This window comes from Prionailurus bengalensis, chromosome E4 (assembly GCF_016509475.1).
Source record: "Prionailurus bengalensis isolate Pbe53 chromosome E4, Fcat_Pben_1.1_paternal_pri, whole genome shotgun sequence".
NCBI lineage: Eukaryota > Metazoa > Chordata > Mammalia > Carnivora > Felidae > Prionailurus > Prionailurus bengalensis.
The window spans coordinates 19851933-19878901 of NC_057360.1; the positions used below are offsets into that span (position 1 = coordinate 19851933).

General features: G+C 37.1%; 1 protein-coding gene across 7 annotated transcripts in view; it reads left to right on the forward strand.

Annotated features, from left to right (window-relative positions):
• The window catches only part of RASAL2 (RAS protein activator like 2), a 362955-nt gene that overhangs the window by 219865 nt on the left and 116121 nt on the right, over positions 1–26969 (forward strand). The window lies entirely within an intron of this gene.

The following is a 26969-nucleotide window of genomic DNA, read 5'->3' on the forward strand; positions in this document are numbered from 1 at the left end:
ACAGGTTGGATCTGTACATAACAGTAGAGCATTCAAATGAGAACTTGGCTCGTTCTTTCTGCCCAGGGTAGACTTTTAATATCTTTTGCCAATAGATGACAAGTTAGGGTCTTTAACCAGTTAGCCCACTGAAAATTAAATCTGAAAGAGATTTTAGAGCTCATCTAGAGGCCAAGCTCTACATTTTCAGTAAGAACATCGAGGTCTAGGGGATTTAGTGCTTGCTCAAGATCACAGATGTAGAAACAGAATTGAAATGAAAATCCCTATCTCCTGATTTTCAGTTTACTGTTGTTATCATGGTACCAGTTACAGTTAGGTTTTATATTTTATCTGTGCTGTATCTGTCGGCCTCAAGTGCCATAAATTACTGCATAAATAGACAAATGCATCCCCATAAACCTAGATTAAAATCTTGTGGGAAGGAGATACTGGGGGCTGGGTGTCATCAAATCGATACTAATATCATGCTCTTAATCAAAAATATATAACAAAGTATCAGAAAAAAATGGCTTTCAGTTAAGGAAAACGGCTATGATTTACATGTTGTTATATACGCAGTTACATAGCTGTGGCATATTCTGAATATTTGTATATGAAATTGAAACTCTTTCAAATTGACTTTAGTATCTCTTAAAGACTTTAGGACTTAGCAATTTCCTGTATACTTTAAGTTAGTAAAGGTTGTATCTAATTTTTTTACTTGTATCTATTACTAGAGGCAAGAAATCGTTCCATGTTCACTGCCTTTCCTATGTTTATTTTTTTAAATGTGAGACAACAGTTTTAAATTATCCAGCAGTTTGGACCGAGCGCTTTCTTATCCAAGGCCCAGCTCTGTTTCTCTCCATTTAAAAGGGTCCTCTGTTACTTCACTTCATGAATTGTGTGTTAGAGGATAACTTAAGTGGAGAATCTCGAGAGTCACCACAGACAGTGAACATCTGTCTTCATACATTTTCATTTAGTCTCTAAAAAAGGTTGCTGCCCTTTCCATTTTTGTGCAGACCATTGTGGGGTTGAGAGAGGCCACACTATCCCTAGTGAGCTAAATAGTAGAGATAGCCGCTGTCAAAAGGATCTGTCACGGCTCTTAACAGCTCCTGGGAACAAGTTAGCTCCATTTGGCTGTAAGCACAGTGCAAGGATGTGGCCCTTTTGTGTTACAGCCTGACCTGCTCATTCCAGTTTTTGACTGGGCCTGTGTGGTGATTTACAAGTCTGTGTGGGATGAGCAGTAAGTTGTAAGGAATGGTTTCATTACCGCTCTCGGCTATCGGAAACCAAATTACAAAGTCCCACCCAGTGGGAAACAAGAGACGGTTTGTCTTAGTGCAGAATCCATTATTTAAGCACACTGTTTATAAGAGGACTTGATGACTGTGAACATGAGGACATAATGCTCTACCCAGTTAGCAGTGCCCGTGTGGTATTGCACACGGCTGGGATTCGTCTCTGGTCTTTTATGCTTCGTGGAGTATGTGAAAGGGTTGCCATGATATGTGTGTGTATTGTGTGTGTGTGTGTGTGTGTGTGTGTGTGTGTGTGAGAGAGAGAGAGAGAGAGAGAGAGAGACAGACAGACAGATACTAAGATGGACATTTGGCCTGAGTATATTTCTCCATGTCAGAAACAGTCAGAGGTCATTCATCTAGTGCTGGTATTTTACTGACCTAACTTGAAAGAAACTATTTTATTAACCAAACTAACCATTCTAAAACTCACTACCATGCCTTAGAAAGAGAAAATATTAGAAGGAAACACATATTCCTTTTTCTCTGAATACAGCTGTAAGATTATGCATGTTTATACTTTCTGTGTTAAAGAAAAGCCGTCATAAGGTGCCCATTTATGACTAAAGATAATATCTAAATGGAAGTAGAATGGGTGACGTGAAATGAGTAGCATGAGAAAAGAAACTCTCCCATGGATGTGAAATAATCCTCTTTGGACCAGTGTTTTCTTGAAGGCAGACTCATTTTCACTCTTCATGGTTTTTCCTTGATACTGACTTCTTTAAAATGTTTTTTTCGTGAAATATCTATCTCTGTCTCCATAGAAATACAGTTCATATACTACATTCTCAAAGTAAAGAGCCCTGTGACATAGCTATGACATTTGTCATAAGTTGATTTACAAGATTGGCTCTGGGTGATTAAAACTTTTGTCTCTTTCAAAGGACTTGCTCTTTCTCCTTTTTCACTATAGTTTCTTTCTACCTCTTAGGTATAATTTTGTGTTTTGTATCCCAGTTAAAACCTTAAGAATGAAATCTTTTCAGACAAAAGTGAAGACAAAAGACAGACCAAGAGCAAGGGCTTGAGGCTGGACATGCAAAATGCTCTAAGTTGTCAAATTAATTCTCCACTCATAAAAGTTACCTGATTATTCACTCAAAACTCTCGGAATCCTTTTGTGTATACAACATGGATGGATTTCCCCTTCTGCTTCATTCTTGACCTTCACTAGCCTCTGGAGAGAAAAAGTGTTACACTCTGGTTTTGTTCTTTCTGTTCTCTTCTGTTCTTTTATGTTCTCGTGCTCTCTAGGTGTTGTTCCTGGTGGTTCTTGTTTTTAGTTCCCTGTATATCAGTTTTAATAAAGAAACAGGTGACTATTGTGAAATCAAGTTCACCAGATTCTTACACTTGAGTTACATAAACTTCCTTAAAATATGTAGTTCTTAGTGCAGAGAGGGAAACAAAACGATTATGTTCTGTTGTTTACTACTGAACTGTGATTAAAAAAATGAGTCATGACTCAGCAATATGACTTCTGTTATAGTTGTCGTCGTCGTCTTCTTCTTCTTCTTCTTCTTTATTTTATTTATTTATTTATTTTTTTGTGCTCATTGGAATTCAGTCTACCAGATTCCACATTTAATTATGGGTATGATCTCAGCTTGTGTTTGGAAGCCTTAAGCATTGCCAGTGATAATACTTTCTTTGTACATACTTGACAAGTAGGAGAGATTTACTGAATCAGTCATTAAAATTCAGATGAAGGTCTTTATCTTTTCTAGTGTCCTCCTTGTGCCTACTCAGACTTTACCATTCAGTTGAATTAGGAGTACTATGAAGTTAAACACTGGAAAGAGAGCCAGTGAGTTCTTATCAATAATTTGACTCTGTAGAGAGTCTGTATTTCCATCATTCTCAGGTTTACAGTATTTTAGGAATAAATGAATTGCTGAAGCAGCAACTTGAAAAGTTATTTTAAGTTACAGCAGTCCTGTTCTTGGAAGAAGAAACTACCTGGTCCTGCTTGCTCTTTCTTGACAGGATTTCTAAAGTAAGCAACTTAAGATGCCAGGATCAGGCAAGGGTCATTCAGGATCAGGTGTCACGCAGTCAACCTGTTGGACGAGTTGCTAACTCTGATGTCTTGCATCTAATTCCAAAGACTATGGAGTACCTTTGAAAGATTTTAACAGCACTGTTACATAGTTAACTATTCATGGATACTACCTTTAGTTAATATGAAGAGGAGAAAAACTGGATATTCTTCTGCTCTTTAATATTCTGGTTTGTAACTTTTTTGTTAAATTATACTCCAAACAGGCCATGTGTAGTTGATTTGATTTCTTGTCTTTTGAGTCACGTAGGAGAAGGTAAGGTGTTTGGGTCTCTTCTTCAATAACTCCTTTTGCCAGAATATAAAATAATTTATTTTCTGCCCCCCCTTTTAAAGAATGATGTGTCAAAGTGAGTGCAAGAAGAGCCCCCCCCAAACAAACAAACAAACAAACAAACAAACAAACAAAACTAGCCAGTGTGAATATATAGAAAGAAATGGGTTTGCTCAGTCAAAGAACAGGACAAAATGTAATAAGTCTGTTAACAGGGAATGATAATCATCTTTTGTGTAGCAAGAGTTCGTTGTAAAGAGCTCATTTCTAAGAGTTTGCTCTGTATGGTTATATAATATTTGTTACTGGCATTTTCTCAAAGTATGGGAAATAATCACTCAAAGAAAAGGTAATAGGTTATTTAGTTGCTTTCTGCATGTGGTTAGAGGAACAGCATCACATAGTATTTGGTCTGATTTTTGTGAGTCTCCATTACACAGCTGAAATTTAAGAAGATTTTTAATGAATTGAAGTCTATTTTATCTTCTATATAATTTGCTTACATACATGATGAGATTTTCCTTGAAGCATTTTGCCTCCACTTAAAGTTCAGGGAACCATCACAGTGGTTTGCCAGAATTATCATTTTGATCATAAGTATTTGCATAGTAACTACAATTGCCAAAATTTTGAAACAGGTTTTTAGTAATTTTAGTTTTATTCATTTCCTTCCCTTATAAATGCAGCACTCAGTATTTATACTTGATTGATGATCAGCTTTTAAAGGTAAATTTTTTTAAAAGTTGTTTGTTTTCAGTTGAACATGGTGTCAACCATTTTTACTAACAAAACCAAAAACGTGGTGTCAAGAAGAAATCCTAGGAGTTACTGCTGTCATTACAGGAATGACAACCCGTCTCTCTTGGAAACATTTTTTAGCTTATACAAAACTAACGTATACTATGCAGAGGGAATTTATTGTAATGAAAAAGGCAGAAGTCTAGTGGAACTAGATTTATTTGTCCCCTGTGCCTCAGTAGAACTGTTTTGGTCAACCCTTGATGATATTACTTGATTTCAAGGTTGTTTTTGGCGGGGCAGAGAGGCAGGGTGCGCGTTTGTTTTGTTTTTAAATAGGAAGGTATTTAAAAACCAGAAGCCAGGCTTTTGTCTAGTCCTTTAAAAAGAAAATCCAACTAATTATTTACCACTTTTTTTTTCCGGAAACATATGTTCCTGTGAGCAAACTGTAAAATGTATTTGACAATGAAATTTTAATTAACAAGAAATAGTGAGCTTCAAGGGTATGACTATTTCATTACTACAAAAGTACAGTAATTTATGACGGCATCCCACTAGGTTTCTCCCAGTGTCAGAAATTATAAACCCATTTTCATTCTGCTGGTTCTTGAATTAAATATTTAAAGACGGACTTTTTATTTCTTTTTCCCTTGTCAAACCCACATTAAAGGAGAATGGAAGCTGTTGTAAGGCTCTTCAGGTTTAGTCCAGATGTTGCTTATGTTATGTTTTTCTCTGACAGTCTGAAACGAGAAATTTTATTATTTTATTCCAGTATAGTTGACACACAATATTACATTAGTTTCGGGTGTACAACATAGCAATGAACCTTCTCTGTGTTGTGCTATGGCTACCACAAGTGTAACTACCGTCTGTCCTGACATCACTATTACAATATCATTGACTATATTCCCTATGCTGTGCCCATTATTCCTGTGGCTTACTCATTCCATAATTGGCGTCCTCCTTCTCCCACTGTCCTTTGCCCATTTCATCCTCCCTTCTCCCCTCCGCTCTGGCAACCGTGGGTTTGCTCTCTGTATTTATAGGTCTGATTCTGCTTTTCATTTGTTTATTCATTTATTTTGTTTGAAAAGAGAAGTCTAAAAATTTTATTATCCACTCATTATATATAACAAACTCCTACACATCAATGAGAAAAAGGCAAGACTTGAATGCCAGTTTTGCAGAAGAAGTGATCCAGATGGCCATTCCATATACGAAAAGGTGCTCAGTTTTATTAGTTCTCAGGGAAATGCAAATTTAAACCAAAATGGAATGTCAAATGTCTAAAATGAGAAAAATAGAAAATACCAAATGTTGATAAGACTCTAGAACCAAAGCAATTTTTATACTGCCGATGGAAATATAAATGTACACAACTACTTTGGAGCACTAGATGACAATATCTAGTAAAGCTGAACAATGCTCCATGATTCAGCAATTCCACTCTTATTTATGTGCCAATAGAATGCATAAATAGGGTCACCAAAAAAACCTGCACAAAAATGTTCACAACAGCACCATTCATAACAACTAAAAATCAGAAACTACCCAAATGTTCATCAGCAATGGAATGGATAGAATGGTTTGCTTACACAATGGAATTCTATACAGCATTGACAAAGAACAAGCTACTGCTTCATGCAGCAGAGTAAATCTCACAAATGTATGCTGAGCATAAAAAGTTAGTCTCAAATATATATACACAGTGTGATTCTACTTACATACGGCCCACATGTATCTGAGGTGATGGAAATCAGCATAGTGATTATCTGTATGGGGTAATGACCGAAAAGGGTGTATAAAGGAGGTGTCTTGTTGCTGGCAATGTTCTGCTTTGTCTTGTTTTGTTCAATCCCACTGCTGGTTATTGGGATGAGTTCCATTTGAGAAAATTTATTGACCTGTATACTCATTATTTTTATACTTTTCTGAGCGTATCATATACATCAGTAAAGGATTTGAGAAAAGATATTTCTATAATTCCTTCATTTTGATTTTAAAAAATCCAAAAAACAAAACAAAAAACTTTGAGCAAACTTATAAGATGTTGGTCTGACATTCTTTGAAAGTCTCTTTTGTTTATATAGGAGATGAGTAATGATGCCATATTTATTTTCATATTGAAAGTTGTCTAGTTGGTGTGTGCATCCAAGGACTTTACATTTTGGGTCATTTAAAGGGTTCGATGGGGAAGGCATCTGAGAGACCAGGCTTGCACGTGCATCTTCAAAATAAAATTGCACTGTGCAACTGTGTGGACAGCTCGGAGCCCAGAGCCCGATTCAGATTCTGTGCCTCCCTCTCTCCTGCCCCTCCTCCACTCACACTCTGGCTCTCTCTCAGAAATGAATAAACATTAAAACAAAAAATTTTAAAAAATTGCACTATGCAAATCATAGGCTCTTGGCAAGCCCTGAGCATACCATATAAAATACTAATTTTCATATGTAATACCTCAATTATAAAAGTATTTTATAATAAGGGGGAAGATGGTAGACAGGAGGATCTTGAGCTCACTTCCTCCCATGGAGACTCCAAGGATTCCACTACATACAATGCAGCTCACTCTGAAAATGACCTGAGGACTAGCCGAATAGCTCATCCACAGCTTCAGAATAAAGAAGAGCCACGTTGGGAATGGGAGGAGGGGCAGAGACACAGTCAGGAAGCAAACCCCTGGCATGGTGACCCATAAGTTGGAGGAATACCACAGGCAGGAGTGTCCCTGAGAACCGAGGGGATAAAAGCCCATATTGGGCACCCGAACTCTGGGTATCTGCAGGAAAATGAGCTCACACAATATTTGCCTTTGAAAATTAGTGGCGTTTAACTCCAGAACACTTAGAGACCTCTAAGACACTTGAGACTCCACTCTTAAAGGGCCAGCACATTACATCGCTTGGTTCAAGACCCAGAACAGAGGTAGCAGTTGGAAAAGCACCTGGGTTCAACATGAAGATTTATTGACTAATTTTAGTGCAAGTGCTGGAGGGTAGAGGATCTCTAGGAACTTGCCCCAGGAATAGAAATGCTGGTGGGCACCATTTTTCTCACCCTTTTTTAGCCTCTCCAGCTGGACGCTGGCAGGAGTCAGTTCTGTCCCTCTTCACCTACTTTGCTAGCACAGCTCACCCCACTCTGGCATTTCCCTGTGGACCTGCCCCACCCAGCCTGCCTGCAATGTGCCTAACCCTCCTACACCCAGCAGGCAGCCTCAGTTGGGCCTGGTGTTCCTCCAAAGTGACTACCTCCCCACCACACAGCAGGCAGCCGCAGCCGGAACTGATGCTCCTCTAACACTGCTCCTTCCCAGTGGTGGGTGGGGACCAACCCCACCCATCAACACACCAGCTGTACCAGGGGCTAGCCCTGTACCCCAGCACACCCATAGCTGTCATGGCCCAGTCACAAGAGGGCTTCTGCAGCCCATACAAGGGACACCCTCAGAATGTGTCGCTCTGATGATTAAGGGGCAGGATGCCTTCTACCTAAGGCCACTAGTATTAAGACCAGTAGACATAGCTGATCTGCCTAATACATAGAAATAAACACAGAGAATCAGATAAAATAAAGAGAGGAATATGTTCTAAAGGAAGAAAGAAGACAAAACCTCAGAAAAATAATCAAAATTGAGGTAAGCAATTTGTCTGATAAGGGGTTCAAAGTAATGCTCATAAAGATTCTTACTGAAATCGAGAGAGGAAAGGATGAACTCAGTGAGAACTTCATCAAAGAGAGAAAATACTCTCAGAGCTGAAGAATAAAATAACTGAAATGAAAAATAGACTTGAGAGAATCAGCAGTCTGGAAGATAGGATAGTGGAGATGACCCAAATTAAACAACAATAAGAATTTTTAAAAATGAGGATAGGTGGGGTGCCTCGGTGGCTCAGTCAGTTAAGCATCTGACTCCAGCTCAGGTCACGATCTTATGGTTTGTGAGTTTGAGCCCCGCATTGCGGTTCACGCTGGTGATGTGGAGCCTGCTTGGGATATTTCTCTCTCTCTCTCTTTCATAAATAAATAAACAAACTTAAAAAAAAATGAGGAATAGGTTAAAGGATTATCTCCTCTTGGAGATAGCATCAAGCACGCTGACATTTGCTTTATGGGGTTCTCAGAAGTAGAAAAGAGAGAGAAAATGGGGCAGAAAACCTATTTGAAGAAATAATAGCTGAAAACTTCCCTAACCTGGGGAAGGAAAGAGGCATCCAGGTCCAGGAAGCACAGAGATCCCCAAACAAGATGAACCTAAGGAGGTTCAAGCCAATACAAATAATGATGAAAATGTCCAAAATTAAAGAGAGAATCTTAAGAGCAGCAAGATAAAAGCAAATAGTTTTGTACAAAAGGATCTTAAAAACAGCAAGAGGAAAGCAAATAGTTACGTACAAGCCCATAAGGCTATCACCTGATTTTTTCAACAGAAACTCTGTGGGCCAAAAGGAAGTGGCATGATATGTACAGAGTGCTGAAAAGAAGAAACTTACAACCGAAAATATGCTACCCAGCAAGGTTATCATTCAGAATTGAAGGACAAATAGTTTCTCAAACAAACAAAACGTTAAAGGAGTTCATCACCACTAAACTTGCCTTACAAGAAATGTGAAAATGACTTCTTTAAGCAAAAAGGAAAGACCCCTAACCAAGAAAGGAAAAAATTTCACTGGTGGAAGCAAATCTATAGAAAAGGTAGTAAGTAGATCAGACTTTTAAGCTAATGTGAAGGTTAAAAGACAAAAGCACTAAAATCAGTGATATCTGCTAAAATTAGTTCAGGGAAACATGAAATAAAAAGATGTATAATATGACATGCATAAAACATGGAGGGGAGGAGTAAAAATGTGCTTTTAGAATATGTTTGAACTTAAGCAACCATCAACTTAACATAGACTGCTGGATATATACATAGGATGTTGTATATGAACCTCATGGTAACCACAAATCAAAAACCATAATAAATACACACAAAATAAAAAGGAATCCAAACATAATAGTAAAGAAAGTCATCAAATCACAAGGGAAGAGAGCAAGAAGGTAAGAACTGAGAAGAACTACAAAAACAACCAGAAAACAATGAACAAAATGGCACTAAGTACAGACCTATCGATAATTCCTTTAAGTACAAATGGACCAAATGTTCCAATCAAAAGACACAGGGTGGCTGAATGGATTTAAAAAACCAAGACACATCTATATGCTGCCTACAAGACACCACTTCAAATCTAATGACACTTATAGACTGCAAGTGAAGGGATGGAAAAACGATGTTTCATGAAAATAGAAGGAGCACGAATATATATCACATCTTCTTTATACATTCATCTATGGATGGACACTTAGATGGCTTCCATATCTTGGCTATTGTAAGTAATAGCTGCCGCTGCTTGTAAAAAAATTAAACCGAGCCCAGGTGTAAAAGCTCTTCCTTCCCCTATACTCCAGGAATTCTGTTATTTTCTGCACATGTAACCACAATTAACAATTAAAATTTATGCTTCCAGATTCTATTTTTTCTGTGTTTTGTTTTCTACAGAATCAAACAATACATATTGTAGTTCCACTTGCATTTTTCACTTTAGAATATACTATAGGCTGTTTCTAGTAATAGTGGGCAAGGTTTTCTGAATAATCCACTGAAAACAACCAAGTGGGATAAACATATATATTTTAAGCTGTCTTCCTTAAAAACTTCAGAAAGATGCTTCTAAATAACCCACAGATCAACAAACAAATTGTAATGGAAGTTATAAAATATTTTCAACTGAATGATGATGAAAATATTACATATCAAAACGTGTATGATTTAACTAGAATAGAACTTGAAGTTAGAAAAATAACACCATAATAAAGAAAATAAAAGGAAGCAAAAAGGGATAAAAAGTAGGAATTAAATCAGACATGCAGCAGGAAAGGGCTCCTGGGTGGCTTTGGTTCAGGTCATGATCTCATGGTTCATGGGTTCGAGCCCCATGTCAGGCTCTAAGCTATCAGCACAGAGCCTGGAGCCTGCTTCAGATTCTGTGTCTCCCTCTGTCCCCACCCCTCCCCCGTGCACAGTCTGTCTCTCTCTGTCTCTCAAAAATTAATAAACATTAAAAAAAATTAAAAAGAAAACATGCAGTAGAAAAAAATCAACAAAGAGCTAGTTAATTGAAAAGTCCTAAAATTGACAAATCTGGCAAAACTGATCATGAAAAATATAATTATTATCAGGAAGGGAAAAGAGTACATTGCTCTTGATCTTATATACAATAAAAGTATTTATAAGATATTATGAACACCTTTATAAAAATGAATTTTAATATCAGTTGAAATAGTAAAACTTGCAGGAAAATACAACTCACTGAAACTGACACAAGAAGTAATAGACTATCTGAATACTCCATAACTATTACAGAAATTGAATCTGTAATCAAGATCTTCTCCACACACAAAAAAATCTAAGCCTAGAAGACTTTGCTTAAGTATTCTAGCAAACATTTAAGAAAGATATCATTTCAAAGTACACAATTTTTTCTAAAAAGAAAAGAGACCATATGCATCATCTAATTTTATAAGGCTAACATCACTTTTATACCACCTAGCAACAACATTACATAAAAGGGCAGTTATAGGGCAGTCTTATTCATTAGCATAGACGCCAAAATCCTAAACAAAATATTGGCAAGTGGAATCATACTTTATGACAACTTTGGGTTTATAATACCAATGCAAATTTCATTTAATATTTAAAAATGATATAATTCACTATTAACAGACTGAAGGATAAAAACCTTTAAATCATCTCAATTGGTGCAAAAACCACATTTGATAAAATTTAACAACCATTCATATGAACTCTTAGCAAAACAGGAATAGAAAAGAACGTCCTTATTTTAATAAAGGATATCTACAAAACCAGTTAGCAAACATCATACTTAGTGGTTAAAAGCCTTTCAGATGAAGATCAAGGCCAGGAGGTCCACTCTTACCACTGCTATTTCACATTTACTGGAGGTCCCAGTTAGTACAGTAGGGCAAGAAAATATATAAGGATGGGGAAGACACAAAATATTTATAATTTGCTGATGATGTGTTTAGGAAAACAAAAAAAGTACTGAGTTTAGCAAGATTGCTAGATACAAAATCCATAAACAAAAAGCAATTGTATCTCTATATACAAACAACAAACTGAAAGTGAATTTTTTTTTTTAAAAGGTACTGTTTACGGTGACATAAAATACCATTACTTAGGAGTATATTTAACAAAAGATGTGCAAAATATCTAAAAATCCAAGTGTAAAACTTTATTTAAAAAATTATGGAACTATCGGGGCGCCTGGGTGGCTCAGTCGGTTAAGCGTCCGACTTCGGCTCAGGTCATGATCTCATGGTCCGTGAGTTCGAGCCCCGCATCGGGCTCTGTGCTGACAGCTCAGAGCCTGGAGCCTGCTTCGGATTCTGTGTCTCCCTCTCTCTCTGCCCCTCCCCTGTTCATGCTCTGTCTTTCTCTGTCTCAAAAATAAATAAACATTAAAAAAATTTTTTTTTAAATTATGGAACTATCAAGGTTTCTGGAATCAGAATACTAGGTTGTAGGATATTAATTTTCTGCCATATTCCTTTAGTCATTCAATGAAGTCCTGGTAAAATTTCATGAGAGGTTTTAGTTTTGCAAATGGGTTGTAAAGTTTATATGGCTATGCAAAGGCCCAAAGATAACCAAAAGCTTTAAAAGAAATAAAGCTGGGAGGACTTGCTCTGTCATTTCTCCAGACTTTTAAAAAGCTATAGCAAGAGCAATTGAGACAAAGTGGGATTGGTGTTAGAAATGGACCAATAGAAGAGAACAAAGAGTTCAGAAACAGATCTATGCATATATGTAAATTTTATTTCTGATAAAATTAGAACTGCAGAGTGGTGGGGAAATTAGGGTCTTTTCAGTAAATGGTACTGGATGAACTGGATGTCTCTATGGAAAAAAAATGAAAGTAGATTCCGTCTTTACATCTTACACAAAACTAAATCCATGTAGATTGTAGACCTAAATATAAAAGACAAAATAACACTTAAATGTATCATAACATATTTATAGTTTTAGAATAGAGAAATAATTTTTAAGTCAGAAAAAAACACTAGCTATAAAGAAGAAAAAAGTAGGGGCACCTGGGTGGCTCAGTCAGTTCAGTGTCTGACTTCAGCTCAGGTTATGATCCCATGGTTTGTGGGTTCAAGCCCCGCATTGGGCTCTGTGCTGACGGCTCAGAGCCTAGAGCCTGCTTCCGATTCTGTGTCTTCCTCTCTCTCTCTCTGCCCCTCCCCTGCTTGCACTCTGTCTCTCTTTCTCAAAAGTAAATAAACATTTAAAAATTAAAAAAAAAAAGTGTTAAATGTTACTATATTAAGGACTTAAGTTCATCAGGAGACACTGCTGAGAAAGCAAAAAGTCAAGCTACATAAACCAGCAAAGAAATTAATTGTAATAAATCAAGCCCTCTTACAAACTAATAAGAAAGACCAAGCCCAATAGAAAAATGGGCAAAAGACTTGATTAGGCACTTCACAAAAGAAGATGACCAAATGATCATATACATGTGAAGAGGTGCTCAGCCTGATTAATAATCAAGGGAACTCAAGTTAAAACTGTGACAGAATACCCACTACGTGACTTCTGGGTTGACTGAAATTTAAGGCCTGATAAAACCAAAGGTGTCAAAGATCTAGAACAATGGGAACTCTTACGTTGCTAGTGGGAGTGAAAATTTATACAGTTTCTTTAGAAAACAATTTGGCATTATCTGGTAAAACTGAAAACAGTGCTAACCCAACATAAATACATGCTTATGTACATGGTGATGCATATACAAGACAAGCAAACATCTGTAATAGCCTCAAACTGGATACAACCTGGAAACAAAATCAGTAAATCTTTTTTTTTTTTAAGATAGTCATGCAATGGAATACAGTAATTAAAATGAAGAAACTATAGAGACACACAATGATACTAACAAATCTTGAAAATACAGAGTAAAAGAAACCAAACCCCAAAATATGCCTGTTGTTTTATACCATTTATGTAAAATTGAAGAAAAGAGGAAGACAAAACTATGTATTGAGGGATGCACATTTGAGTTTTAAAACTGTAAATAGAGGGGCGCCTGGGTGGCTCAATCGGTTGGGCGTCCAACTTCGGCTCAGGTCATGAACTCACTTTTGTGGGTTTGAGCCCCGCATCGGGCTCTGTGCTGACAGCTCAGAACCTGGAGCCTGCTTTGGAGTCTGTCTCTGCCTCTCTCTCCCTGTTCTTCCCCTGCTCATGCTCTATCTGTCTGTCTGTCTGTCTCTCTCTCTCTCTCTCTCTCAAAAATAAATAAATATTAAAAAAAAAAAAACTAAATAGAAGCAAAGAATGTTTACCATAGAAGTCAGAGTTGTCATTATCTGTAGAGGGAGGGGTTTGGGATCAGTATAGGATATTTGAGATCTATAGGGTATTACAAGTTGCTAGCAATGTTCTAATTCTTGCTTTGGTAGCATTATAATTCATTAAACTTCTTATGTTTATGCTGTTTTCTGTAGGACATTATATTTTAAATGAAAAGAATATGATGAAAACATTTCATTTCATTACATTTATACCTAGATTTTTCAAGGCTGCATGTTATTTCATTGTAGACTTATCTGTTTCCCTCCTTATGAACATTCAGTGTTTTTAGTTTTTGCCATTACCAACTTTGTGTTAAACATCTTTATATATATATATATACACACACACACACACACACACACACACACTCACACACATGTGTGTATATATATATCTATATATATACACATATCTGTGTTTATTATTTGCACTGATATTTCTGTAGGATTGGTTCTTAGAAAAAGAATCAAAGGTAGCTTGCATTTCATATTTTGATAGATGCTGTTAAATAGCCTTACAAATTTATTCAGGATGTCTTTCTTTTTTCTTTTTTTTTTTTTTGCTATTTGAAGGTTTTAATTTTTATGATTTTCAGTCTACTTCTCTTTCCCATTGTAATTTCTGGCTTTTGTGAGATGCTTAAAAAGACATTTCTCAATTTAAGATTAGGTTCTTTATCTGGAATTTATTTCTGGTTTTGTGAAATGAGATTTTTTTCAGAACTCATAGTCATCTCAACACCTTGTACTGAATGGTCTGTTCTTTCCACACTGATTTGAAAGGTATTCTTTATTACCAGCTAAATATCTGTGTGGCTTTCTCTGGGCTATTTTTGCGATCCACAGATCTACTGTTTTATTCCTGCATCAGTGTCCTGATGTTTTAGTGACTGTAGGTTTTCCTGTGCTTCTCTTATGGATATGGCAAATTCCCTCTAGTTAGTTCTTCCTTTCAAAATGTGTGTGTGTGTGTGTTTTTTAACTCATGCATTTCTTTTTCCATGTGAACTATACAATCAAGTTGTACCCCACTCCCATCCAAAAAAAAGAAAAATGTGTGTTGACATTTCAACTGTAATTACAGTGAATGTGTAGATTACTTGGGGGAGAATTAACCTTCATACACATTTCTAAGTTCTAGTTGTTTTTAACTTTATATAAAAGGGAAAATTTTAAATATATTCTTTTGGGACTTATTTTTTCATTTAAATATTGTATTACTAATATCTTTCCATGGTGTTGCTATGTTCATTTATTTGAGTACTGCATGATTTTTACATTGTTTGAATATTCCAAACAAATTTAGAGTTAAAGTGGAGCTTCATATTGGGGTTCAGCCTATCATTGAAGTGTATTTGGTTTGTTAAACAGAATTTTACTATTGGTGTCAGTGCCACTGTTAACATTCCTGTACTTTCTTTTATCCATTTGCAGGAGTTCCTCTTTGCTGTATTTCCAGGAGTAGAATTTCTGGGTCTTAGGGTGTCCTAAATGGTCAATTTTAGCAAATAATGCCAAACTGTTTTACCACGAACAATTTATGTGAAACCTTGAGGAATCCACATTCTGCTTGATATTTGGTATTGTCAGAATTTTAAATTTTTGTCATGTAGTGAAAACCATTGATTTGCTTAATCTGATTACTAGCAATACTGAGCAATTTTTTTTTGTAAGTCTGTGGCTATGCTTTTGTGAAATTATTTTTATCTCTTGCCCATTTTTCCATTGAATTGTGCTCTTTCTATTAATTATATGGGAGTTCTTTATATGGTCTTTTTTTGGATCATAAAAATGTTTATTTAAAATGTTTCCTGATATAAAAGAGAAACATAAACACCAAATGATCTAATCAATGCAAGGTCTCCCAATTAATGGATGATCTTGGCCAAAAACATAAGGCTTCATGATTTTAAGGCTTCTTCTCATTGCATTGTTTGTAGGTTCTTGATAGCGGCCCTTTAACAGTTGTATTATGACTATTTCTCAATTATTTTTACATTTAAAATAGTTACTTTTTGGTAATCTCTATGCCCAACTTGGGGCTTGAACTCATGGTCCTGAGATCAAGAGTCGCATGGTCTTCCAATTTAGCCAGCCAGGCACCCCTATATTCTCAATTCATAACTAGTCTTTTCACTTTCTTTTTTTAAGGTCATTAGATGAACAAAAGTTTATAATTTTATGGGGCACCTGGATGGCTCAGTCAGTTAAGCATCCGACTTTAGCTCAGGTCATGATCTCATGGTTCATGAGTTCGAGCCCCGTGTCGGCCTCTGTGCTGACAACTCAAGAGCCTGGAGCCTGCTTCAGATTCTGTGTCTCCCTCTCTCTCTGCCCCTCCTCTCTCTAAAAATGAATAAACATTAAAAATTTTTGAATATATATTAATAACTTTATATAGATAAACCTATCAATATTTATTTTATAGCCAATATTTTTTGTTTTTTATTTACAAAATCATTTCCCACCCCACAGTCTCAGGATATTTTTTATTAGAAGTTTAAAATTTTTGCTCTTGACATTCAAGTCCTTAATCTACCAGGAGTTGATCTTCATACTTTTATACTTTTTTCATACTGATAACCTTTTCTTGCTATATTTATTGAACAACCTTTTTCCCTCCACCATGGTCTAACAGCACCCTATCATGTATAAAGCTTTATATTTTTTTTCTGTATTCGTCTTAAATTTTTCTTATTAAGCTTATAGTTTCATAGTTTATAGCTTTTATTGTTTTTTTAATGGATCTTTTTCTCATTAATTTTTCCAATTGGTAATTGGAAAAACTCAGTTTCTGTACATTTATCTTTGTTTTAATTATCTTACTAAATCCTTTTATTGTATTTCAATTGATTCTCTTGTCCCCTGCTGCCATCCTCACGTAGGAATACATCTTCTTTTCTGCAAGAATTTATCGTTAATTTTTTTTCTTGCAGATATCTATTTCCCTTCTTTCAGATGTTCCTATTGCTTGTCTTGTCTAACCACATTGACTAGGACCTCCTACCAGTAACATATAGCAGACCCTGACTAAATGCACCACTGCTGCAACGTAAGAATGCATTAGAGGAAAGCAAGATAGTGACTTATCACCACAGATTTTGTACCATAGCTGAAAGATGATGTCTTCAGGTGAACTGTGAACGACTCTTATAAATGGCAGTAGGATTTTGATAAACCTTTGACAACCTGGCTGTTGTTGAAGTAACTTCTCTCTGTCTTATGGCAGTCTCTGCCGCCCCGGGCCTCCCCAGATCTTACCAGCATATGGGACCTTAATGAAGGAGAGAAAACAAGAAAAGAGAGATTTGTGTTTGTGATTTGGTGTTGCTTTTCTTAAAGATAGCCCCACAAATGGAACAAGCTTCAGGCCCCACAGCCCCTGAGTCTGCCTCTGAGCATAAGCCTAGAGGAGGTGAAGGGGGGTGGTTTTGTTTTCCCAAGTCTTTGCCCCCCACTGTGTTATCACTGCTAGAAAGCTGATCTCTAATGATACCATGGGGAGCCAATGGTTATTTTTGGTTACTTTCAGTAATGAAACAGTCCATTGAGTCCACTTCAATTTAAAATTCTATCTCCTGTCTGAATTAACTCCCCTACCACCACCTACCACCACCAGAGCTTGGAGCGGGAGATGCCCAGCTGATTCTTTCACTCCTCTCACCTCCCCCCTCCCTTTTCTAATTCTAATTTCTGTGGTGTTGGAGCTGGGAAGGGGGGGGCTGGGGAAAAGGGACCCAAGTTTTTACTTAGTTGGACATATCATCACAGGGCTCCAGGCTGCCCCTCGGCTGTATCTTGGTCAGCGTATTCGCTAGGGCTGCTGTACAAAGTACCAAACGAGGTGGCTTGAACACCAGAAATGTTTTGCCTCACACTTCCGGAGACTGGACGTCCAAGATCCAGGTATCCACAGCGTGGCTTCCTTCTGAGGGCTGTGAGAGAGAATCTTTTCCAGGTCTCCGGCATAGTTTCTGGTGTTTCTTGGCCATCTTTGACCTTCCTTGGCTTGTGGAAGCATCACCCTGATCTGTGCCATCATCTTGGGCATGCTGTGTCCTCCCTGTATGAGTGCTTCTGTGTTCAAACTTCTTGATTTTATAAGGACACCACTAATACTAGATTAGGATCCACTCTAATGACCTCTTCTTAACCAATCACAACTGCAAGGCCCTATGTCCAAATAATGTCACATTCTAAGGTCCTGGGGATAAGGAGTTCTGCATACGAATTTGGGGGAGACACAATTCACCCCATCATTCTCTTTCTCCTCTCCCTTGCCTTTCTCTAGTTAATACACTGCTTCGGCTTTCTAACCTGGAGTTAATTGCTAGCCAGACACCCCCAGTCTTTATCAGTGATTCTTTGGTGTTTCTTTTTTAGGATGTGGGGAAAGATAGGTAGGTAATGCATTCCTTTCTAGAATAGCACATTTTGTTTTTTTTTTAATTTTTTTTTCAACGTTTATTTTATTTTTGGGACAGAGAGAGACAGAGCATGAACAGGGGAGGGGCAGAGAGAGAGGGAGACACAGAATCGGAAACAGGCTCCAGGCTCTGAGCCATCAGCCCAGAGCCTGACGTGGGGCTCGAACTCACGGACCGCGAGATCGTGACCTGGCTGAAGTCGGACGCTTAACCGACTGCGCCACCCAGGCGCCCCTAGAATAGCACATTTTGGAAGGTAATCTTTGAATTCTTCCCCTGCCTGTAAAGACTGAGAAACTGATGTGGTAGAGAGAGGCTTCTCCTAGTAAGCCCTGAGGAAGAATCTGGCTCCTGTTGTTTTCCACTTTTTTTTGAAATCGGGGATACTTAATCCACTTTGAATTTATTTAAAATTTAGGGGCAATAAGAAATACCTTGCTCGACATTCCTTTTGGAAGAAAGGGAGGGGAAGAATCATGCCAGTCTGTACACAAATCTACTATAGTGAGTAGATTGTCCAGACAATTATAACATAGAATTCCTTCAAGTAATAAAGTATTCCTTTACCCTTCCAAATTGTGCCTACACTTTTTTCTTTTAATGACTCTTGACTAGGGATCAGTTTAGTTTAAATGAGAAAGACTCTAAGGTTCCTTCATCTCCTTAAATCTGGAGAGATGTTCAAATCTGACAATAGTTGGTGGGGCTGAGGGCATCTCTCAGTAAATATAGCATTTTTAACCAGCTTGTCAATAAAGAGGTATCCAGAAAACAAGCCCAGTATGCTTAAATGCTTCACTGAATGTGACTTAAACAGTGGACTGCCTATCTTGCTTCTGTAAAAGTGTTAAATTGATACGGACTACAGATGGCAAATGTGTTTCAATTTGTATGCTGACTCTGATTAACTCAATAGTAACTGACAGAGTACTGTGTTTAGAAGAATTCTTAAGGCCATACTTCAGTTCTGAAGGCAGGATGCTGTCATCATTCCAGGATATCTGCGAAGGCCACTGAAGTGTGCCCCATATTTATTATCTCTCCAAACTGGGTGCATCCCAGCATAATGCAGAAGGCAGTCCATTGTGGGTGAGAAGAAAATGCGAGCTTTTTTTTAAATTCCTTTAATTTTTTATCCAAAAAAAAAAAAAATACATAGTTATACATAGTTATAGTACATGTATTACCCACATATATAACTTATAAATAAATGTACATGTACTAGATGTGTGAGGTTACATTTTTTATTGATAAGGGTAAACTATCAGAGAAGTATAGCCTGCAAGCTTCTTGAGAACAAGCTGTTTTCTGATTCATCTTTATATTACACAAATTTTGTGTGTTCCACTTTTGTGTGAATAAAGTTTCCAGGTAGATAGATAATATTATAGAAGTTCTGTCATTTAAACTCATTTAAAATCAATTGGAGCACGTTTTATATATCTATTGATTCAACTGTTTTGTTCCAATTTATTATTATGCTAAAGCCCAATTTGTAGCATACTCAAATGCTAACAAAAAAGAAATTAAAATGTTGAGGGTAGTGTTTGTTTTTTCAGTGAGGGATGTTTTCTGGGCAGATTTATGTATGGTGTTTTAACAATCTAGGTGAGAACAAATGTACTGAAAGTTCTTAATAGTTAGGATTTTTAATGTAAAAATAAATAGGTGTGGGGGCACCTGGGTGATTCACTCGGTTAAGTGTGCAACTCTTGGTTTTGCTCAGGTCATGATTTCATGGTTCGTGGGTTCCCACACGTCGAGCTCTGTGCTGGTGGTGCACAGCCTGCTTAGGATTCTCTCTTCGTCTCTTGGTTCCTCCCCAACTCGTGCACGTGTGCGCGCTCTCTCTCTTTCTCTCTCTCTCTTTCAAAATAAACAAACTTAAAAAAAATACATGTGAAGCCATTTGATATTTTTCTTTTGAGTTGCCAAAGTATTTTTGTAGCAACATATACATTCTCCATAATCATTAGTATGCATTAATGTCTACTGGCCACCGCATGTCCAAAGTTAAATTTTATCTTAAAACCACCAAGCTTTGTATTTTCTTCTCTAAACGTGTTACATTCTCTGACTTTAAAGACATTACATAAAATGATGGATAAAAATTGACTTGGTTTGGGGAGCCTGAGTGGCTCATTCAGTTAAACAACCGACTTCGGCTCAGGTCATGATCTCACAGTTCGTGAGTTCGAGCCCCATGTCGGGCTCTGTGCTGACAGCTCAGAGCCTGGAGCCTGCTTCAGATTCTATGTCTCCCTCTCTCTCTGCCCCTCCCCCCATTCATGCTCTGTCTCTCAAAAATAAATAAAGTGTTTAAAATTTTTTTAAAAAATTGACATGGTTTCTCCATTGTAAAACCAGCAATAGCAAATTTGTCAAGCACAGCATTAAACAGCCTCATTAAAATGCCTGTTGGGTCAAATAACCATGTCAAATATCCTGAGCAGGCATGGGAAAATATTTTCATTTATTCATTCGTTTAACAAATAATGAGCCCTTACTGTGTGCCAAGCATTACACTAATGTTCAGCGAAATCCTTTTGTTAGGAGATATTTGTAAAACACAATCAGGCCATCAGAATCTTTCATTGGTGGAAAGGAATGAAAGAAATTCAAGCTGATCTTTTCATACCTTCACTTTAAAGACTGGGGTGGGAGGGGGGACGGTCTGGCCTCCTGATTTTTGGGGATCTTTGGATTTCTACACAATTTATTTAACCTTGTCACAGTATCTTAGATCATTGAGCAAATAAAACAGTTTTCCTTTCCACTTAATGACTGTTCACCTTCACACTTCAAACATCTTTCAAAATATCTAAAAATTTCATAGAAACAGACTCTATTTAGAATGTGGTTGGGGCTCCTGGGTGGCTCAGGTGGTTAAGTGTCCGACTTCAGCTCAGGTCATGAACTCAACGGTTCCTGGGTTCGAGCCCGGCATTGGGTTCTGTGCTGACAACCCAGGGCCTAGAGCCTGTTTCCGATTCTGTGTCTCCCTCTCTCTCTGCCCCTCCCCCACTCACGCTCTGTCCGTCTCTCTCAAAGGTAAATAAACATTAAAAAAAAATAGAATGTGGTAGGGATGTCAGCTCTGAAACAGAAATATCTAAGTCTTAGAACCCTACCCCCGACCGCTTACTGGCTGTGTGAACTTTGTTGCTTCTCTAAACCTTCGTTTTCTCAGAAAATGAAGTGTTTAAGAAATCTGATAATCTTTAATTCTAGATAGTCATTCACTTCCCTGAACAGAATTGCCATTAGTCCTTGGCACATTACTTTTGAGCATCTGTTTTATAATTGTTTTACTACCTTACCTTTTTTGTTTGTTTTTACTACTTTACATTTTGATACCCCTTTCCAGTAGAAGACATCAAAGTACCTTTATATGTTTTATATAGTCACATAATAGGAATGCCTCTAATAATAATAACCTTATTATTCAATGACTGCACATATCAAAAGTATTGCTTGCTAAATCCAAATGAAAGAAAATTTACCCAAGCTTTGTTAGTTTCTTCAGCTCTAAAATTGTAAGGTAACATGGCAAATGAAAATAATGTGTGAGTGCACCTATTGTTATATAATTTATATGTAAATGGTTGAGATATTTATATTTGGGATACTATTTAAAGTGTTAAACTGTAAATTTAATTAGATTTAACTCTGTTTCTGTTTCAGTAACATACCTCCTCACCGCAATATAAGGCAAAAACCATAGTTTGGCATTTACTTTAAGCTTCTTTGAGGCAACAGTTGTGCATATCCAAAGGAGTATCAAGATGGAAATGCAATCGATCGCTTTACTGGTCCTTCAATTGCCCTTCTTGAAAACTAGTTATTCTTACTTTCAGTCCTTTATCACAATAGTATATTGAATGCTAATAAGTTTAGTAACCCTTCAAAAATTTGATAGACATTATTTTAATATGATATGGACTATAACTTTGAATTATACTTGCAATCAGTACTTGTGATATCTTAGTAACCATTCCTTGAAGACAATTTGTTTTTCAAATAAAGGACTTGGTGTGATAACTGAAATAGAATTTATATATGGATTTTGCACATAGAGTGGATTTTGCACAATATTTAATTTTATCCTTAAAAAATCAACCAACATCAGTATTAAATTTCCTAATTTCGATAATTGTTCTGGGGTATATAAGAGAATGTCCTTTGTTTTAGAAAATAGAAACTGAAACTGTTGGTGGTAAAGAGCATAATGTCTCCAGCTTTCTCACATGGTTTAAAAAATGCATATTTTTTATGCATATAAATAATGTAATAATGTAAATAAGGTAAAATATTTACATAAATAATAATTGACACAGAGGATAATCAAGCAAAGGTAGCAAAATGTGAACAGATGACGAATCTGGACACGGGGATGTAGGAATTCCTTGTGCTCTTCTTGTACCATTTTTGTAAATTTGAAACCATATCAAAATGTAAAATTACACCCCCCCCCCCCCAAAATCCATCAACTTTACCAGTTTTAGTTATCAGTTTAGGAAAAGATCTATTGTCCTATTTACCTGCCTTTGTTCGTTCCTGAGTATCTAGTATTAATCTTTTCCTGTGTGCAAGAATAGTAGAGCAGGAGAAAAGAGACTGAGTCAGTAGTTTTGGTTTCTTCAAAAAGGATGGAAATCCCAAAGGAATTAGGAAGAAAACTGGTGCTTGTAAAATTGGAAAATAACTCTCTTCTGCTGTAGCATTTTAAAATTCTTGGTACAGAAAAAGCTGATTATATAATACATCTTATTTGGATATCCTTTTAAACTACAAGGCTTACACAGAAAATGTTGTACAGGAATGTTTATGGCAGCACTACAGGGATACCTCGTTTTATTGCTTTTCACCTCATTGCAATTCGCAGAGACTGTATTTTTTAACAAATTTAAGGTGTAGGGGCAACCCCTACGTTAAGCAAGCCCATTTTTGTCATTTTCCAATAGCATTTGCTTACTTTGTGTCTCTTGCTACATTTTGTTAATTCTCGAAATATTTCAGCCTTTTTCATTATCATTATGTTTGGTCTGCTGATCTGTGATCGGTGATCTTTGATGTTACTACAGTCATTGTTTTGAGGTGCCACAAACCCCCACCCATATAAGACAGCAAACTTAATCGGGGCGCCTGGGTGGTTCAGTCGGTTAAGCATCTGACTCTCGATCTCAGCTCTGGTCATGATCTCATGGTTTGTGAGATCCAGTCACACGTCGGGCTCTGTGCTGACAGTGCGAAGCCTGCTCGGGATTCTCTCTCTCTCCCTCTCTTTCTGTCCCTCCCCTGCTTGTGCATATATGCGCGCTCTCTCTCAAAATACATAAATAAACATTTAAAAGGTATTAAAAAAAAACATGGCAAACTTAATGAATGTTGTGTGTGTTCTGACTGCTCCACTAACCCACCATTCCCTCCCTCTCTCCTCTTCGGGCCTCCCTATTTCCTGAGACACAGCAATATTGAAATTAGGCCAATGAATAACCCTGCAGTGACCTCCGAGTGTTCAAGTAAAAAGAAGGGTCACATGTCTCTCACTTTAAATCAAAAGCTAGAAATTATTAAGTATAGTGAGGAAGGCATGTTGAAAGCCAAAACATGCCCAAAGCTAGGTCTCTTGTACCAGTTAGCCAAGTTGTGAATATAAAGGAAGCGTTCTTGAAGGAAATTAAAAGTGCTACTCCAATAAATACACAAAGTAGTGTTGAAACAGTGTTGAAACAGAAAGTTGAAACAGCCTTATTGCAAATAGGGAGAACGTTTGAATGCTCTAGATAGATCAAACCAGCCACAACTTCCCCTTAAGCCAAACCTTATCCAGAAGAAGGCCCTGACTCTCCCGGGGAAAATACTGTGAAGCTTGTTCAAATGACAACCAAGGATTTAGAATATTACCTAACCTTGTTGATAAAGCAGTGGCAGGATCTGAGAGGATTGAGTCCAATTTTCACAAAAGTTCTGTGGGCCAAATGCTATCAAACAGCATCTCATGTTACAGAGAAATTAACATGCAAGAGTCTATTGATGCAGCAAAGCTTGTTAGTATTTTAAGAAATTGCCACAGCCACCTCAACCTGCCTCAACCACCACCCTGATCAGTCAGCAGCCGCCAACATTGAGGCAAGACCCTCCACCAGCAAAAGATCACAATACACTGAAGGCTCAGATGATGGCTTGCATTATTTAGCAATAAAATATTTTTAAGTTAAGGTATATACATTGTTTTTTCAGACTTCATGCCCTTGCACACTTCATAAAGTACAGTATTCTGTAAACATAACTTTTATACGCAATGGGAAATCGAAAAACTAATCTGACTAGCTTTATTGAGGTACTCACTTTATTGCAGTGGTCTGGAGCCAGACCCACAATATATCCGAGGAATGCCTATATTTGTAATACTGTAAAGTAGAAATAACCCAAATGTCCATTGGTGGAATACTAGTTGGTCATTGAAAAGAATGAAGTACTGATACATGCTACAGCATAGATTAAATTAAATTAAATCAAATCAGGTACAGAAGGCCACATAGTATGTGATTTCATGTATAGGAAATGTCTAGGACAGGAAGATTCATAAAGACAAAACTTAGATTAGCAGTTCCTAAGGACTCAGCAGTTGAGAGGAAGGAGAACCAGGTGCTAATGAGAGCCAGGTTTCTTTCTGAGGTGATGAAAATGTTCTGCAATTAAACTGTCGTGATATTTGCACAACTTTGTGACTATATTTTAAACTACTTTAAAAGAGTGAATTTTATGGTACGGGACCTCTATTTCAATAAAGCTCATATTTTTTAAAAAACAAGCCTAACAAATCACTTCTGCTTCATAATGTCTTCCTATCTACTAAGGATAAGAGCCAAAGACCTTGTAACTTCACACGATCTGGCTTCCTGTTTCTTCACAGACCTCATTTTCCTTTTTCTTTCCCCCCTGAGTCAATCCAGTTTACCTGTAGTGATTTCCTGACTGTTGCCGCTTCCAGATCTTTTTTTTACTGTTTTTACCCCCTTCCCAAAAACCCAGGAACCCTTTACTCAAAAGTCGGTCTCTCAGAGATACCTTGCCTGGCTACCCTCTGAAATTGTAAAGCTCTCCAACATTACCTACACCCCTTTCTTGCTTTATTCTTATCCTTGGCACTCTTCACCCTAACACAGTATATAGCTTAACCTTTTTCTCTTGTGTATTGCTTTCTCTTCCCCCAAGAATGTAAGCTCTCTGAGGGCAGAGGTTTTGTCTCTTATTCACAACTGTATCCCAAGGCTTAAAACAGTGCTTGGCACATAGTGTCACCGATGCTGTCAAATGAGTGAGTCTGAAAGCTGATGGCTATAAAAAAGGTAGCTATAACAAAAATCAGGACTGTAAATAATTGAAGAGGGGGCTGCATTTTTTATACCCATTACTCAACTGAAACTTAAGTTTTCTCTAGGACTATGAGATTAAGGAAGTAGGAGGAAAGAAATAACTGGTTTCTAGTGTCTTAAAATAAAGTAATAAAGACAATTATACCGTTCTTAAAATGAAAACTTTATTTGACCCAGGGAAATAGTTATTGTATTTATTTTTCAATCATGAAGACCTGCCAGAGATCCACAAATACGTTAGGGAGTCAGAAAAGGTTGACTGAATTGACAGCGTGGGCCTGAATCAGGGGTCAGTAAACCATGGCCCAGGGCCCTTTTTTTTTTTTTTTTTTTTCTGTATTGTACATAAGGTTGTACTGGCATACAGCCATGCCCATTCATCTACATATTGCCTATGACTGCTTTCTTGCTACAGTGGTGGAATTAAAATAGTTGTGATAGAGACTATATGGCCCCCAAAGCATGAAATATTTACTAGCCGACCCTCTACAGGAAACCTTTGCTGCCCTTCGATAGATCAGCCCTGGTAGGGTGTATAATAGTATGGTAGGGAATTTGGCCAAACATCTAGACATTCAAATTTCGTTTGCATCCCTACCTATTACCTTAGACAAAGGTCGGTAGGTAGACAAGTTTCCTGATCTATGGTTTTCTCATCGGTGAAATGAAGATAATACCTATCCCACCTGGTTGTTGTTTAAGAATTTCAAATGAGATATTGTATGTAGAGCACTTAATGAAGTGCCTAAAAATGCCGTATTAGTAGTTGCAGCCCAGTAAGCCACAACACACACGTATCACATACACACATTTACAAGGAAATGTAAATGCCCTCAAATAGAAATGCCCAGTCACCAAGCATTTTCCATAAGCTTTCAGTATTTTTTGGAAAATAACGAATGAAATAAAAACAAATGTCAATAGTAAGTACATGCTTACACTTACTACATGTGAAGAACACAGTAACCACCAAGATCTATGTGATTGGTTCATTTGTTGAGAAGATTATTGTCAAGCATTATTTGTAACAGCCCTACTCACAGTATTTTGGTGCCTTGACTCATATTTTAACAAAATGTACAGCCCACCATAGAATGTTTACATCTTGAAGTAAGTTTTATTGCTTTATTTTTAAGGAAATTTTTATGTAAGCAGGTCTAATTCATGCTATGCTCTGGCTATAAACAAGGAAAAACAATTCGGTGCCTTTTATATTATGAGAAAATTTCAATCTAGAGCTTTTCCTTGGGGTGCCTCATTTGCTAACTCTCTGTTTAGAGAAGGCAAGTTTCTCGTACCGGATCATATTGGTGATATCTTTGTGCCTATACTGACTTTTCTTCGGTGTAATACATAAAATAAAAGATTCATTTTTTC